The 13,239-nt window shown below is 37.7% G+C and overlaps 1 pseudogene; it reads right to left on the reverse strand.

The window, feature by feature from the left end:
- Positions 1 to 1,270: 1,270 nt before the first annotated feature.
- On the reverse strand, positions 1,271 to 4,084 carry LOC143666079 (serine/threonine-protein phosphatase 2A 56 kDa regulatory subunit gamma isoform-like; annotated as a pseudogene).
- Between the last annotated feature and the right edge of the window lie 9,155 nt (positions 4,085 to 13,239).

Consider the following 13,239-nt stretch of genomic DNA (forward strand, 5'->3'; position numbering starts at 1 on the left):
ATGTATTTTTTGTTTCTTTTTCTTTCTTGCAGCCTACTTTTCAATATAATTGATCTATTATGATGTCACTGATTGATCCTTTTTCTCATTTCCATTATTTTTACAATACATTTTTTTGTGGTTAGACTGGGGTTTGTATTAAACAATCTAAGTCTATAACCTACTAGTTCGAAAAGATATGAACTTTACTTCAATAGCATGTCTATTTTCTGCTCAATTCCTTCCATTTTCCCTCTTTTGGTTGTTTTTTTCCCCACACATTACCTCTTTATATTGTATGCATCTGTTTCAAAGAAATATGATTAGTTCTTATCCACCTATATTTTAACTTGTGTAGGAAATTGAGGGCAGAGTTATACGCTGAGGATATAGTTCTATTGATTTTTGCATTCACCCTTGTAGTTACCTTTACTGAAGATCTTCACCTCTTCATACTGTTTCAAGGCATTCTGTCCTGTCTTTTCCTTTCAACCTGAAAAACTCCTTTAGCATTTCTTGTAGGACAAATCTTTTGATGACAAACTCAGTTTTTTTTATCTGTGAGTATCTTAAACTCTCCATCATTTTTGAAGGGCAGTTTATCTGGATAAAGAATTTTGGCTGGGAGTTTTTCTCTTTCAGTTCCTTAAATATGCTATGCAATTGCCTTCTTGCAATTTCTGCAATTTCTGTTTTCTGGTGAAATCAGCAGTTAGTCCTTTTGAGGATCCCTCGTATGTGACATATGACATTTTTTTTCTTGCTTACAGAATTCCCTCTTTATCTTTGGTGTTTGATGTTTGGTTAGCATGTGTCTTGGAGTAGCTCTATTAGTATTTATTCTGTTAGGAGTACATTGACCTTCAGCATGGATATTTATGTCCTTTGTAAGAGTTGGGAAATTTGTGGCTATTATTTCCTCAGAAATGTTTTCCCCTTCTATTCTCCTCTTTTATTCTCTTCTGGGATCCCCATGATGCATATGTTGGTATGCTTCATGCTGTCCCATAGGTCTCTTAGGACTTTTCATTTCTTTAATTTTTTTCTCTATCTGTTCTTCATACTGTATGATTTCAATTGCTCTGTCCTCTAGTTTGCTGATCCTTTCTCCTGTATTGTTCAAATCTACTGTTGTATGCCTCTAGTGCATTTTTTCTTACAAAGTTAAAAAAATATTTTTTTATTGCAGATAGTTTCATTTACAATGTTAGTGGAATTGATTTCCCTCACCTCCCATGATGAAGCCACATTCCTATCTTACAGAAACAGTCATGTAACACCCTAAACATTTTCATGTTGCTCTCTTTTCTAGTACCTTGGGATTTGCTTTGGCTAGATTTTCTATTTTAACCCATGTTTCTTCTCATTTTTTATCTTTAGCCTCTCTTTCAGTTTCTCTGCTTTGAACTGTTGGGTGCAATTGTTTATCAAGCCATGTGTGTGAGTTTGCAAGTTGAATGAGGTATACCAGAACTTGAACAGCTTTTGAAAATGGGAATTTAGTAAGTCACAAGTTTACAGTTCTAACCCTATAAAATTGTCCAAACTAAGGCATCCAGGAAAGATACCTTAATTCAATGGAGGCCAGTGGGACAGAACACCTCTGTCAGCTGGGTAGTCATGTGGCTGGATCTGTAGATCTCTTGCTCCTGGGCTCCATTGCCTTCAGCCTCTGATCCTGTGGGTGTTCCTCACTTTGCTTCTTCAGGACTGGCTTTCAGCTTTTAGCTTCCCTTGGCTCTCTCCAGGTCTGTCTTGCTTAACATCTCATGGTGACATCTGGTGGGCTCCAAGCATCTCCATATGTCAGCATCTGTGCTACCTTTGCTGTGAAGTTTCTGTCAGCTCTGAGGTTTCTTTCACTTCTGTTGTTTCTGACTCTCTCCAAAATGTTTCCTCTTTTAAAAGATTCCAATAAACGAATCAAGATCCACCTTGAATGGGTGGAGTCCCATATCTCCATCTAATCAAAAGGTCACACCCACACAAAAGGTCACACCCACAATTGTATGCTACATCTCTGTGGAGATGTTCTAATCAAAAGTTTCCACCTACAATATTGAGTCTGTATTAAAAGAAAGAGATGCTCCAACAAGAATGGATCAGGATTAAAACATGGCTTTAATACACAATACTTTCAAACTGGGACACCATGTATCATCTCATTCCAGTGGGTCTTTGAGTTATGGTACAAGGATGGAAACATGATGGAAAGAATCTTTGCTGCGTTGTCACTGGTGAAACTCATTATATACTCATTGTTCCAGTAGTATATAGCTCACTCAGCCACCTGGAAATGTGAACTGGATATGCATTTGGCCAACTGCCTGAAGAGGCTCCATAATCTTCAAAAATTTCAATGGATCAATAATATCTAAAATTTTCTCTAATTCATTTAAGAATATTATTTCTTTTGGACTCTGAGTCTTTGGCCAAAGTATTTTGGAAGTGCCATTACTACTATTCAGTAAGAGTGCTGTCCTTTTCTAAAAACTGCCTCACATAGTACACCAGCTGTGGGTAGTAGACATTCAGGGATTTCACTTTATGCAGTGGTAATAACACCTTCAATAAGAAAATCTTGTGCTCTTCTTTTAGTAGTAAGGCAAATACATTACTTATACTTCCCAATATTTCCAGTAATTCTGCTGTGCCATTGTGATGTTCTGTTTCATCAATAAACCTATAAAATACATTTATCTGTTTTCTGATATAAGCTCTTAAGCCTAAGAATTTTCCATAGACTCTGCGAAGGGTAGTGTGCTGGTTTGAAAGGATTTATGTACCCTAGAAAAGCCATGTTTTGTTACTAATCAGTCTTGTGGGAACAACAGTTTCTTCTAATCCCTATTCAGTACTATAGGTTGGAAACTTGATTAGGTTATCTCCATGGAGATGTGGCTCAATCAACCGTGGGTATTAACTTGCTTAGATGGAGATATGTCTCCATGCATTCTAAGTGGGTCTTGATTAGTTTACTGGGATCCTATAATGGAGGAGACATTTCAGAGAGAGTAACTTTTGAGAATGAGGAGAGAGCTGCAGAACCACAACAGAAGGATGAGAAAACCACACAGCCCTCCAGCCAGGGACCTTTGGAGATGAAGGGAAATGCGTCCTGGCGAGCTTCATGAAGCAATAGGCCTGGAGAGGAAGCAGATGCTGTGCTTGCCAAGTGCCTTTACACTTGAGAAAGAGACCCTGAACTTCTTGAATCAAGGCATCTTTCCCTGGATGCCTAAGATTGGACATTTCTATTTAGACTTGCCTTAAATATTATAATTTTTTTTAAATTTTAATGGGCTTAGAACTATAAACTTGAAACTTATTAAATTCCCATTTTTAAAAGCCATTCTATTTCTGATATATTGCATTCTGGCAGCTAATAAACTAGAACAGATAGTTTTAAGAAAATCTCTCAATGATCTTCACTGTCAAAGAATTCTAAAAGCTGCAATACAAGCTTCTGATCAATACATTTTCTTTAATATATTAAGATGGAAATCTGGAGACTCTAAAAATCTTAAGGAAAATTGATAAACAAGCTGTAGGTGAGGCTAGGCTGCTTCTATTGTTGGCTTAACTTCCTCTGAGTCAAACTCTGCTCCTACAGGATTGGAGGAAGGTGGTAATGTTTGAAACATGATAACTGCAAACACATGGATGACTTCTGGGTAAATAGGCTCTGTGATCACATTTCAATTGTGTGTGATGTATTCTACCATTTCACGTAAAGCAGCTTGTTTTACTTCCACTTTAGTTCACTGAGTGAATCAGAAACAAAGTCAAAGAGAACATAACACTGATGTAACTTCTGAATAAAAATCTTCTCTTATTCAGCAGGATGAACATTTTTTAAGGATGGTAGTTTTTGAAGTTCTCTATTAGTGCTGGAGCTAAACCTGGACAAATTCTGCCATTTGTCTTTCTTCACAATGGGCTGAGGGACTGGGACTTTTAACTTACTAGACACTGCAGGTGGGAACAGCAATACTGTTTTTCCTGCTGGGAATCACCGATTCTACTGAGTCTTGTCTTTCTTTCAAACTTTTCCCATTTTTCCCTCTTTTGGTGAATTTTTCTCCTTCTTGCTTTTATTTGGCATGGCTGGTGCAGGCTACTGCCACTGCTGCTGCATGGGGACTGAATTGTTCACTCACTCTTGCTCCCCCTTTCTCAGCTCCCACAGACTGTGGCAGCCCTGGTGGTGGCCTCTAGTGTATTTTTAATTTCCATTATTGTGTTTGTCATCCCCATAAGTTCTTTTATTTTCCTTTTGAAACATTCTAATTTTTCTTTTCATTCACACATTGTCATAGTATCCTTTAGCTCTATATTCATATTTAGTTTATTTCCATCCATATTTTCCTTCAACTCCTTGAGTTGATTTGAGAATTTGTTTGAACATCTATGATTTGCTGTTCCAATGTCTGTATTTCTTCTGATGTTTAGATTTTTTCCCCTTTAATTGAGCCATATTTTTCTGCTTTTTAGTATGGCTTGTGATTTCTTGCTGATATCTGGGTGTTTGATTATTTTGATGTGCTAACTCTGATAGTCAGTTTCTCCCTTATTCTAGGGTTTTATTGTAGACTGGCTGTGTGTTAAGGCTTTTCTTCAATGGTTGATCTAGCTTATACTGAATCTTTAGTGCAGGCTGCACTTAACTGTTCAGATTTTCTCAAGTCTTCTGCAGCTATCTTTTGCCCTGGACATGCAGTGCAACTTTTAAGATTGCCTTATTAGGTGCAACTCTTTCACCAACAGGAAAGATATCCTTTCCTTTGTTCTTTCTCTGGGAGTCCTGGGCTGTTCTGTTTGTTCTTTTGCAATTTTTCCTCCCCAGCAGCCATGATTTTCATGATTTTGCTCAACAGCTTTCTCACACTTAGCATCACCTTCTCCCTATAGCTTTCAGTCCTGGAGGCCACCCTGTCTAACAGAGCTCAGTTTTCACCTTTCTCCATGTAGATTTTCTGCCTCTGATAACTTCCACATTAGGATGTCCCACCCTAAGGAGTCAGGTATAGTCAGTTTCCAAAAATGCCTATTTTTTTAACTAGAGTGCACCAGCAATAAGAGACTGAGCTGGTGGTATATGCTACTTGCTAAAAGTTCTGCCTTGGGTGTCTTTGGTTTCCAGGTGGCCATTTTTAATAAATGCATTCTACAACTATTAGAGATCTACCCTGGGGTCTCTATGGCCTTGGGCTCCCATGCCTGGATGTGCATGTGGTTCTAAGTTGCCACCATCAGTGGCTCTATGTTCCATGTGAACATGGCAGGAGGTACCTCAGCAAGAGTACTACCATCATTTGACTCTTAAACCATACAGAACCAAGTATGGGGGAGGGGTCAGTCTCAGTCTTAGTCACAGATCTCCTACCTTCTTTTTTTTGGTGTTTTTTTTCTCTTTGATTCAGTGTGTGTGGAGTCTTCTGCTAGTTTCTATCATTCTCCAGAGTTCCAAGAATATGAAATTTATCCTTTTATTTAGTTTTCTCTGAAGGGAAGAATTTCCTGGGGATGTCTTATGTCTCCACCTTGATGACATCTCTGACCATTCTCTTACTTCTTCTTTTTTTTTTTTTTTGCATGGGCAGGCACCAGAAATCGATCAAACCTTGGTCTTTGGCATGGCAGGCGAGACCTCTTCCTGCTGAGCCACCATGCCCATTTTTACTTTCTTTTTTAATCCAAGCCTAACCTTTGGGCCCCAGTGCCCTATCCATCAGAAAACATGATGCTGACCTTTTCTGAATCGAATGATTAAACAGGGTAAACTGAATATTCATGAATAGAAAATGTATCACAAAATTCTATAATACAGATGTACCTTGGAACTCCCTATTATACTCTTCAGCGTGTCCTGAACCTCTGATTTTATAGCTTAAAAGACTGCCCCAATTTCTAGGAATTTCTAATCTTACTTCTCAGTGCTGCTCTGTGTTTCTTGATCTTCCTGCTCTTGTTTTTTCAAATATACAATTTAATTATGAAGCTGAATCCTTCACAGTTCTTCAGAAAAAATCCAGTGTGATGTTTTGTGAGTTCAATATCTTTACTTAAGAACTTAAAGTACATAAGTGCCCACATACAGTCTCCATAATCTAGCCTCACGATCAGCACTCCAAGTTCTTCTACAAGTCCTCAACCAATCATGTTCAGTACCCTGGAGAATTATGGTTTTAATTTCCTAGTTCAGCTGCACTTGTCGGGAGTAGCCTCATAGACCAGCCTCTTTCTCAGCTTCCTCAGAATTTTTGTGAATTCAGCATTCTATAGATTGTTAAATTTCTGTATTAGTCAGAGAACTTATAGTTGATTTTGACAGAATTCCATTTCAAAATTATTAGGGGAAAAGGGGGTTATATGAAACATCTAGATGTAGCAATGGCTTCCACCAGAGTTTGATTCAGGAACATTTGTGACCTTTACAGAACTAGGTTCTTTTCTGTTTTGTCTACTTTCCTCAGCATTGCTTCACGAAGAGGCAAGCTCTGTTTTTGTAGTGCCACCTGGACTGCCTAGCTTTGTATCCTTTTAGTCCACTGACTTAAGTAGGAAATAGTTTTCAAAATATTTCCACATTTTTACTCTCAATTGGACCAATCTAGGGCACTTCCCATCCTTGGAACAATCATTGTGGCCACTGGGTTGGCAAGACTTGTAACATGTACGCACTCCTATATCTTGGGGGTGGGGCCATGTCCAACTTTCCACCTAAACAGTATGGACAGAAGGTGGTAGACTGTGGTCTTCAAAGATGAATCAGGGAATTAGTCTCAGAATTGGAGGTAAGTGGCAGTAGAGGAAGCAGGAAGTGATTTGTGGCAGATAGATCCCAAGGCAATGTCTGGCCAACACACTCATGACCACATGTATCAGGTAACTTCAACAATGACCCTCCAGAAGGAAATGAGATTATTTGTATTTTTTTCCCCTGAAGGTGAATTGACCTACTAAACATAGTAACATTTGCTATATACAAGTAAAAACACAACTTTGTGGCTTTGGGGAACTTTTTTGTTGTTGTTAGAAGGGTCCTTTAAATTCTATTTTGTGGTAGATAGAAGGAGAAACTAGGAATAAAAGGATGAGAGGGAGAAACATGAAAAGGAAAGGTCAGTAGATATGAAAGTTCTTTAATCAGGGAGAGAGAGGGTACAAATTAGAACTAAACTATGTATGTCACACCTTAGATTTTTATGTGGCTTATGTACTTTTGGGGAAGGTATTTAAGCTACTTTTTTCTTAAATCCTTGGATTTGGATCAGTAAATATGAAACATTTAGGTTACCATTCCCCGCCTCCTGAATCCATAGCAAATATTGCTAACCCACTTTGGTTCTCTATTCCTCTGAGTCTAGATATGGCCTTAGAATATACTTGACAAGTTGCTCCAGGCAGCCATAACCAATTAACCAGGGTTGACTTGCAAAATTAAATTTATTTGCTACCCTGGTCTTACATGCTCAGTGTGACGGAGATATATAGGATTATTCTTGGGATATATTGGGAATACCCAGTACGCTATTTAATACCTTGAGAATGGATAAAGTGGACCTAGAGTTGGGTCCAGGCCCTGAAGCAGAGATAATTTACTCATGAGATATAAGATTTTACATGCATCCTAAGCTGTTTGAAGCAGTTATACTATTCCATTCCAGGCCTGCACCAGGAGACCACTTGGATAGCTGACATTTCTTGCCTTTTTCCAATTGTAACTGAATAGCACTCATGTGTCTGATTTTGGAAACTGCACAGTGTTCATTGGAACTTCTTGACTCTCAACTAAGTAAAGGCTGTTAAAACTGATTATTTTGAAATCAGAAGAAAGAGAATGTTACTCAAACTGCTATTTACTTTTCGTAAAGTGGTTCATTAAATTTTGTAGCAGTTTTCATTTGGAATAGAAAAAGTAGCCAAAAAAGTAGGAAGTTGAATTTTTTAAAATCAATATTTACTTAGTTGGAGAATAAAAAAAGGGAACACTACAGGAAGTCAGAATTGCTAAAAGGATAGGAACAAAACTGCAAAATCACTGTAGGTACTTAATGAGTCTGTTTTATTATCTTCCTAGTCTTACTAAAATGTTAATTTCTACAAATATCTTTTGCCTCAAGATTTCCACCTTTAGTCATTAATGCTCTGTTTCCTCTAAAATATACTTTTTTATCTGATGTATCAAAGGTATTAAACTGATTATTCACTTACATAAAAACCCGTTTACCTTAGGACAATTCATACAAAAATAGAGCATGCCAGGGCTCCATTAAAGGTATATGATGAGCAACAGGTAGTATAAGAAGCTTTCATCAAAATTTTCTGTGTATCTATAAAATATGGTTTAAGAACCAAGGTTTTGGCTCCAAGAGGTGGAGGAACAAGAAGAGGGCCTGGGTGTGTATGAAGAGTGAATGTCTAGTTTCTGGGAAGATGGCAGAATAGGATAGGTTGAGTTCACCTCTGCCCCATGGAACAACTAGAAAAGTGGCAGAAAAATGACCATGACAGCAGTTCCAGGGTATGAGTGAGCTAGAGGGTCTTCTATACTATATAAGGAGGTCCTGGATGAAAAACTGGAGAAATTGGGACAGAGAAAATGGAGTGAGTGTGCTCCATTGTAACTCCACCTGGGGCAAGCGGCAGTGCACAGGAAGGAGCAGATCTGAAAAGCATGGTGCACTCCTGCATTCCTACCTGTTTCTGTAGATAGTGTGGGAGATCTTTCCTCTCAGCTCTGCAACCAGGAGCTCCTACGAGAAACCCAGAAGGGAGCAGACTTTGTTTGCCTGCACACAGAAAAGATCCAGCCAATGCTGACTGCCTACCCCAATTCCTAAAGCAGGCTTCTGTGTACACCTTGTTTGGCTCAGGGCAGGAAAAGTTGAAATATTCAGTTCCACAGCCCAATGTCATTCCCAGCCAGAGCCTGGAGATCACCAGAGCCACAGTGCCCACAAATGGATTCTCCATCAAGGTGTATACCCAGCCCAGGGGTTGGAAACTTTCAGGGGCATGGGGACAAGTGGACTTGGCTGGAATTACACTATGTTCCATCCTGCTCAGCTGGTTGCCACAGTTGGGGAGATGTGGGCCAGAGGGGAAGAGGTGGCCCCAGAATGCCATCTGTTGAGAAGTCATGGAAAGTGCAGACTGACAAGCTACTTATCTGCCTAGCTTTCCACGGATCTGCATGTAGAGTTACATCTCCTGAAGGTTAGCCAGGCCTTGCTCTTGGGAATTACTGACAAACTAACAGCAAAAGGAGACCTTCAATGCAAATACAAAATCTTAGATAAGCAAGGTAAATCAACTTTCAAAATAATATTATCAAAATAAGCAAATGCCTTGAAGCCAGCAGAAAATCACAAAGCACATGAAGATGCAGGCAAATATAGTCCATCCAAATGATCAGATTAAAACACCAGGGGAGACAGAGGATTTGGAACAACTAATCAGAGATGTTGAAACGATCTCCTAAATAAATTCAGTAGGTTGGATAATGACATAAAGGATATCAATAAGACATTTGAAGAGCATAAAGAAAAATTTAAAGAATAAATAGAAAAATAGCAGATCTCACAGAGATGAAAGATACATTAGTTCCAAGTTAAAAATATAATAATACATACACACAGCAGAAGATTTGAAGAAGTAAAACTAAGAATAAGTGAATTAGAGGACAGGGCAACTGAATTCAAGTGTGCACAAAAGAACAAATGGCAAAGAGATGGAAGAGTTGGAACTGGATTTCAGAGAAATGATGGACAACACAAGGCACACAAATATAAGAATCATTGGTGTTCCAAAAGGAGAAGAAAAGAGTAAGGGCTAGGAAGATTAGTTGAAGAGATAATGGGGGAAAACATCCCAAACCTTATAAAAGACATACATATGCAAATAAAAGAAGCCCAATGAACCCCCAAAAGGATAAATCTAAGTAGACCCACTCCAAAATGCATGCTAATCAGACTCTCAGATGCTGAAGAGAAGCAGAAAGTCCTGAAAGCAGCAAGAGAAAAGTGATTCACCACATACAAGGGAAGACACATAAGACTAAGTTCAGATTACTCAACAGGCACAATGGAGGCAAGAAGGCAGTGGTATGATATATTTAATTAAGATTCTGAAAGAGAAAAACTTCCAGCCAAGAATTCTTTATCCAGAAAAGTTGTCCTTCAATTATGAGGGAGAGTGCACAGGTAGTTCAGTGGTAGAATTTTTGCCTACCATTCAGGGGACCCAGTTTTGATTCTCAGCTCAGGCACCGAGAAATTAAAAAAAAAAAATAAAAAGAAAAGTTGTGAACAAAATTCCCTATGGTATATATATCACCAATCTTCCTCTGTGTGTGTATGTATAGATATAGAAATACAAATATGTAGGGAGACACAATACAGAAAAAGTAAAAAAGTAAGGGAGAGATGAACATTTTCACAGACAAACAAATGCTGAGAGAATTTGTTAACAAGAGACCTGCCCTACAAGAGATACTAAAGGGAGTTCTATTGACTGTCAAAAATAGACAGGAGAGGGAAGTCTGGAGGAGTGCACAGAGTTGAAGAGTATCAGTAAGGGTAACTTAAAGGATAAACAGAGAGAAAAGGAATAGACTATATAGAGCTGACAAATAAAAACCAAAGGATAAGATGGTAGATTCAAGAACTGACTTTAGAGTTATAACTTTGAATGTTAGTGGACTAAATTTACTGATTAAACAACACAGATTGACAGAATGGATTAAAAAACATGCTCTATCTATATGCTGCTTACAAGAGACTCATATTAAACCCAAGGATACAAATAAGTTTAATGTGAAAGAAAGGAAAAAGATGTTCCATGTAAGCTGTAACCAAAAGAAAGCAGGAGTAGCTATACTAATATCGGGCAAAATAGACTTTAAATGTAAAGATGGCAGAACTCCAACTCTGAGTCTTAGGTGTCACTCAGGTAGCCAAAGCTCCAGGTAGATACTAGGTTGTACACTTATAGCACAGCATCTCAGAGCCTAGAAATAGCACTTAAAGCTCAGGAAAAAATGTTGCCTGCTATAAGAGCTTACAACATAGGCCCCTATTTTATTATAATTATTCTCTAAAAGAGACCATACATATGTCCTTCTGTTTCTGGCTTATTTTTCACAACACAATGCCATCATAACTTTAAAGGATGCATTATGACTCTGTTCCTTTCTGTAGCCACACAATATTCCAACATATGTATACACCACACTTTTGCCTTTCTGCTTCTCAGTCATTGTACACTTCTACCACCTCCATCCATTGGGCATCATGGATAATGCCCAAAATAAAGAAACCACGTCTCACAGTATCCTCACTTCATTGTACAATCATCATTACTCTCAAGTTTAAACAAATTTCATTGCACCAAAAAGAAAAATAACAGATAAACATACCCTCACCAAAGACAAAATCCAAAACTCCCCTTCACTTTTGTCCTTCTCCCACAATTATTTACCCCCAGTATTGCTATGCTACTCATGCATACCTAGTATAAACCCTATTTGGTCAAGGTTTATAATTATTTAATGTGTCATTGAATTCAATTTTCCAATATTTTGTGGAGAATTTTTGCATCTATACTCATTGGGGAGATTACATAATAATAATCTCCCCAATGAGTATATTAACTAGATAATCAAAAAGCATTGGCAAAGTCCCCTGAGGGAGGGGACAAGCAAGGACATTACCCATGTGCATGGGTGTGTGTACCACGTGTGGATATACGACCTGAATAAGCCCCCACAAGTGTGAACTCTTCTAGGATTGGCTGGCTGCTTACTTGGCTCCCTAGGCATAAACCTGAATAAGTTGCTGAATGAGACTTTCCCTTATAGTGAAGGCAGGCACTTCTGAATAGTTACTAAGATGTAATTTTGGATGTAATTCTTACATCTGGATGTAAGTTCCAGATGTAATTTTCAGATGCATAACCAGTATTGCCATAAGCATAACTCCATTGGAATATTGTTGTAATTTGGGAGGCCTTGTTCTGAAAGCACTGAGAAGATAGGTGATATGGAACACCAGCTGAGAATGGAGAGTGAGTTCAGCTTCTATGATCAGAGTGAGACTTAGATATTTTTGAAGGATTAGTGATGAATATAGAGGACAGAGGAAGAACTGAAAGTTTTGAGCCAGTTTCAGGAACCAAGAATTCAGGATGTATCTCTGGTCTTATAATAAATAGTAGAAGAAGAAATGGAAATGGCAAAATTGTCAAGAAGCATGGAGGAATGAGTCCTTGACAAATAGTGATAGGTTAAAAGAATTTACTCAGAATGGTTTTCTCTCAATGTGTACTTCTCATGAATGATCTTCTGTTCCAAAATGGATAGCTGATGTTTGGGCAGTAGTATTTAAAAATTATTGTAAAGTAGTTAATTTTGAACCTGAATCATTAATATCATAATTTTCACCACTGGCAGATCAAAGTAATGGCATATTTACAGAGCAAAAATTCTATTATTTATTGTCAACAGTGTGCACAAAATGATTGGGGGGGTGCAATGAATTTTACACATGGATGTTGGTCAATACAAAAATCACAAAACTTCTGTTATTTTTCTATTTAGTCCTTTTCTAAAGTAGGATTGGTATTCCTGACAGGGAAGTATAAGAGGTTTTATCTTGTTTTTTGTTGGAGCTTCTGTTTGGGCATTAATTAAATTAAACCATAAAACTACAGCATATTTACTAGTCCTTCCCAATCACATTCACACATACATACTCAGGTTCTAAAACTGAAGTTACAATAGTATTTTTAGTCATTCAGGTAAAAAGTGAGTAAGATAATCTGGGTCAATTTTGTAAATGATAAAAGAGCCAAAAGTTTTCAACTTTCTCATTATTCCCAATATGACCTCACAATCTTCATGGATATTCTTTAATGTTTGTAAAAGTTGTTAACAAATTACTATAGCAATATACCAGTAAGTTTCAAATCATAGAGAATAAAATACATGAGCAGATTTTATCATCAAATACATTGTACCACAAAATAAATTTTATTTAATATTTAAGATATTCATAATCCTTCTTATACTACATGCTTATTAGGCATGCTAAAGGGAGTCAATATAATTGAGTGAAATTGCTATTGCTTTTACATACAGTCAGACAAAAAATATCCGAGATTATTGACAGAGTTGGGCTAAATTACATAGGCATACATTTTCCCTTCGAGAGCATTAAGATTCGTATCCTAAGGGAACTTAATTCTCTGACTTTTGAG

The sequence above is a fragment of the Tamandua tetradactyla genome, chromosome 22, assembly GCF_023851605.1.
Source record: "Tamandua tetradactyla isolate mTamTet1 chromosome 22, mTamTet1.pri, whole genome shotgun sequence".
NCBI lineage: Eukaryota > Metazoa > Chordata > Mammalia > Pilosa > Myrmecophagidae > Tamandua > Tamandua tetradactyla.